Here is a 5,323-nt window from a genome sequence, read left to right as displayed (position 1 = left end):
GCAGAGAAAACGTCAAAAAATGGAAATTTATTTTCATAAGCGTTTCATATTCAAAATTTTTGACTTTTTTCAATTTTTTTAGGTTCAATTACGAATTATGGGTATAAATAATAAGAATTTTTTCGCTGCCTGTTATAGGATCAATATCACGGACGCCATTTGTCCAGCAGCTGAGCAACTCGCACGCGTACCTGCCAAATGGGATGCTTCATATGTCCGCCATTTTTAAATATTTTTGGAAAAAAAAATACGTATGGACAGTCCAAAACATATATAAATAAATGTTTAAGTTTGAAAAATATAGAAAAATTCTTTCTCCTACAAAAAAATTCTTGAAAATAGCTTATTTTTCCTCGTTCTAATTGGATTTCCCCCCTTAATTGATTTCGAACGAAAGCTCGACTCGTGCGCTGGAATAATCACGGCCGAAGACAGTTTGAAAGTATTCGCCTCTAGGGAAAGGGAGCAGAAGATATCAGACTTCAAATACACGTCGAACCACTTAATTATCATTGAGAATCGCTCGCGAGAGACGTGCGAAAGTTACGGCTATATTGATATGTGTTAATCCGCGACGTGACGTGCCCGTAACACGTGAAGATCGAGAGAGAAAGAGGAGTCGAGAGTTACGGGATTGTTGTGACGCGAGTCTCACAATTATCCTACGTCGTGATTACGTCGTCGCAGCGAAATGAGAGAATTGTCGACGGTCGTCACGGAAGAATCGGCCGCGCAGGTACGCGCACCTGGTGCGAACACGCGAATACCGTATACCGGGATGCGTACACGTAACTCACGCGTATAGCGCGTATAATTTTATTCAGTCACTATGGAGAATATTAACAGAAAATTTCGAAAGACTCAAAAATTTACCTTGCTAATACCAAGTCAGTTGTTTCTTAACTGTAATATTATTTCGATTTTAATGAAACTCGGGGAAAAGTATTTAGGTTTCAAAATAACTATTTTGCGATTTTGTAGCCACTATTCCTCTCAAGATAAATACTAAAAAAAAGCAACACATCCCTGGGACTATACAAGCCTGATTTCTCCTACTTGAAACTTGTCTCACGTGAGATGCGCAGATATATGAATTCAGAGTCGGAATTTAGAGTTGTATTTGCATTTTCTACTCGAATCACATAATATATGAGACATTACATTTGCAATCTCGAGTCAGCTAAAAGATTTATACTTAACTCGGAATTCAAATCTGGGTTTCATCTGAAGCAAGTTTTAAGTAACGACTATTAATATAGCTTTGATTAGGTTCGCGTTCAAATGTTCAATAGATATCCTAAGAACGTTCTAAGAATATTTGAATATTCTTGGGATATCTAGCATATATTTATATAAGTAGTTACTTAAAACATGCCTTAAGAGGTACTCGGATTTGGAGTCGGATGAAAATTTTTCAGTGGAATGATATAATTGCAAATATGTCACGAGTCTGTTGTACAATTAAAAACGGAAAAGGCTCTGATTTAAGTCGAAATTCAGAAAATCTTTCACATGAAACAAGTGTCGGTTATACAGGGTGTCCCGCGTAAGATGTGCCAAAAGAAGAATATAAGTAAAATAGATAAAAGTGAAAAAAAACTGTAGATGTCATTTTTCAAACAACCACGTAAAATTTCGAGATATTAATTAAAATATTTGGACATATCAGAACGCGGCGACGCGGAACATACGGATCGCCGCGATCGGCGAAAAAAATGGATGATTGCTCGCGGGCTTATCTTATAGGCCAAAGAGATGGGCCGTTTGGCATATGGAAATGGATAGTTCCGTGTGTGCGTACGTGTACGTGTGCGCTCGTCCATTTTTTCGCCGGCCGCGGCGAGCCGTATGTCCCGCCTGTCGCTCTAATTTGTCCAACTATTTTTATTAATATCTCGAAATTTTAAAGGTTGTTGTTTGAAAAATGACCTCTACAATTTTTTTCACTTTTATCTGTTCTACTTATATTTTTCTTTTGGCACGTCTTACGCGGGACACCCTGTATAAATACGTGTTTTGCTCTCTCTCTTTTTTTCTGAATTTTCAAGGATAAAATCTCGCTTGAGAAGAGTAAAAACTCTTACGTAGATATGTGTAATACCGCACACCATATAATATCAAATACCACGTAACATGTGACAAGACAGAACATGATATATGTGCCAAGCTGTCGATAAGACAGATTAGCCGAATAATCAACAGACATAATGCATATATGCGCATTATGCGACACACGGAGAGGCGCATATTCGCATATCCGCATAATTACGTAGTCAAGCGAAGTAGTTAGCACGGCGACGGCGAGTTCTTCCCGACGACATTGAAAGCCGATGCGTTCCGGCCGCGAAGGTCGCCGGGAAAAGTCGGAACCGAGGAAAGAGGCGGATTTGAAGGGGCGTCCTCGACCGTACGGATGTAGAAGGACGCGCGGTTGCTAATTGACGTCAAAAGGAGCAATATCGACGCCGGATACCGTTCACCCTCTTTCTCTCTCTTTCCCCCTTCTCTTTCTGTCGTCGCTAACACCGGCGGTCGACCTCGGGATCGTTCACTCGCGACCTTGAGAGGCGCAAGGTCGCCGTCCTTGCTCGCGAGAAAGGAGGGGGTGATCCAAAATCCTGCTCTCAATACTCTCTTATTAATCCGAATGGCCGAGTCGAGAGGAAGGGGGACTTCCTCGTGCTGAGGAATGCGGTAGAGTCTGACGAATACTCCCGCGGGGCTTTACTGCGTTCTTGGGATTGTCTCGGGAATGTCACTCGAATTATAACGATATTGCATCGAGAGGAAGAAATATTCAGTGGTGATAACAGTTGTTTACTTGCGCGAATCTTCCACCGCGCCGCTGACATTTCCAGCGCGCGAGCACGTGGATCCCGCGCCAGGATCGTCGTCATTCGCGGGACAGTAACGCAGCCGATCCGTGCGGCGCGGCATTCTTCGCGTCATCTGCAAATAATACGTTCCGCAGAAAGGTGCCGCTGCCCGGCGAATAATGCGACGTGGACGAACGACGCGCCCGGTACGGAGGGAGATTTAAATGTCAGGTGGAGCGCTCCGCGCATTGACTTCGCGTCAGCCGTCGACCTAGAAATTCTCCAACCGTTGCGTCGCGGACTCTCGCTTCTCTGCGCGTCACCGACCCTTTGCCGCGGCCGACCGATCTCTTTGAGCGCATTGTCCGTGAATTGCATCGTTAATCCTTTGGAGCACACAGTGGCTTCACCGTGAAATCATCCGTTAGAAACACATCATAGTTTCAAGTATAGTAATCTCGCAATGAAAGCACCGCTCAACCTGTGCATAGGAATGCACTCTATTGGTTTTTTTTTTTTTTTGTTAGTACTCGCTTCAGTTTGTGCGTTTATTCTAAAAACAGGAAAATAGAAAAAATTAGTTTCAGAAGGAATGATCTTTTGGGTTGTCATTCTAGACGTGTGACACGAATATTTTGGTCAGTCGACACTTCTCCGTGAGTGTCTGACAACCGAGATCTCGCAGACCCTTTGCCCTCCCGTGAGAGGACAATCCTTCCAGTTTTCTGAGCCGCGAAGGCGATGCGGTCTCGTTACGATCCTGATGATGGAAAATGAGAGAGCCAGGTGGAAAGAGTGGGACGCGGCGAGGGGGAAGGAGGGGGAGACGCACGAGACGGCGGTGACGGCGGTTCATTGTGACGAAAAATTGCAAAACTACTCCCCTTTAATGGCCGGCGCGAGCGCTTTCGCAAGTGGCTGCGGTTTTCGGCGGCGCTCTTTTTGTGAGAGAGACACTCGAACGATTTTCACACGAGAGGGTGCGGAGAGAACGCGCGCGGACACGAGCATAGTTGCACCATTGAACGACGGAATCACGAGCGCGCAACCGTACGTCGCTCAGAGAGCTCCGTCCGCGAAGAAACAGCGGAGAGCAGCGGCACCTCTTTCGCAAAGGAATCTTGCGCAAGCGGCATATATCATATGTATATGAAACGTGATTTGTTTAGGGAACTTTTCTCATCGCGAAACGCGGCGGGTGGGATCGCGACTGGCGAAAGAGTCGTCGTGGCAGTCGCGAAGGAGAGTAATTCAAAGAGTCGTGAAGGGAAACGCGCGGGCAAAATCGGCAAAAGGTTTAACGCGAAAGTGGCGAAAATTGAAAAAAAAAAAAACTACAAGTCGCTCGAAAATTGCAATTGGCAATTGAAAGAAGCAATATCATAGAAGTCGCGACGAGGAAAAGAATTGAAAAAGAACGAAGTCGATTGAAATCGCGAGACCAGAAAAAAGTGTGGTAAAGGAGGTATCCACGAGATTTCTTATTATCTTGGGTAAAGTTGTGGTAAGCTCAATCAAAATTTTCTGTTTCGTTCGTATTTCGTCGGAAATTGGATTGATCCAATCAGACTTCTCTTTTCCCGCGTAAAAGTGACAAAAGGAAGGGAAGGAAATCCAGGAAAATTGATTATCAAAATTAAAATTGAAATGATTGAAATGAAATTAAAAATGATCATTAAAATTGAATCGTTCTAACTGTGACAATAAGGAGCAATTGGCGAAAAAAGTTGCACGGAGGTCTCAGAAAAGAAAAAAAAATCAAGGAAAACAAAACATCTCGAGTTGCGAGACTCTAGCCGGAAAAGCACCGGTGCGCTCGGAGCGCTTTTCGGGTCAGAGGTCACCCTTGGTACCGTTGATCGATGAGGCTTTGCGTTCGCAATTTCCTGCCGACCTGCGCTGTGCAAAGCCTCGCCAAATGCGAAAAACACGAGTGTGGATATAAGCTGCGCAAAGTGGCCGACGTGAGCGCACGCGATCGGGCGGGACGCGATTCATCATCAGTACCTGAGATCCATCGCGCGCATTTACGCAACGTGGCACTTAGGGCGATCGGTGCCGGAACGACGTCGAAACGTCGTGAAACGGCGGGAACCGCGCTACCGGGAAGCCGCGTTTCGCCGCGCTCGCGGGCGCCTTCTCCTGGGCGCGTATCGGAGATACACTCGGTTACCGCAAAAATCCCCCCCGCATACACGCGATACGATATCCATTTATTTTCCGCCGATATGTACACACGGCGCCTACGGCCGTAAATCATGCGAGAGCGCGCTGCTTTTTCCCGAGGCGGCTTGGAAGTTGGCGGTATAACGCGTAACGAGACGCGCGGAACGGAAGGACTTTGCGATGCTGGGAGAAGTGAAAGTGACGCGATCAGAGAGAGAAGGAAAAACACAAGACGACGTCAACATCTCGTGCGCGCGCGAAAGAGAGAGACAGAGGAGGCAAGGGAGGGAGGGGGGGAGGGAGGGAGGGAGAGAGAGAGAGAGAGAGAGAGAGAGAGAGAG

General features: G+C 45.7%; 1 protein-coding gene across 4 annotated transcripts in view; it reads right to left on the bottom strand.

The window, feature by feature from the left end:
* The window catches only part of LOC116849536, a 97,711-nt gene that overhangs the window by 41,778 nt on the left and 50,610 nt on the right, over nucleotides 1-5,323 (bottom strand). The window lies entirely within an intron of this gene.

Source organism: Odontomachus brunneus, unplaced genomic scaffold, assembly GCF_010583005.1.
Source record: "Odontomachus brunneus isolate Ranch 3 - 2012 unplaced genomic scaffold, Obru_v1 Obru_scaffold_118, whole genome shotgun sequence".
NCBI classification, from domain to species: Eukaryota; Metazoa; Arthropoda; class Insecta; order Hymenoptera; family Formicidae; genus Odontomachus; species Odontomachus brunneus.
Note: the sequence above shows the minus strand (reverse complement) of the source record. Positions and strands in the feature narration are given on the sequence as shown.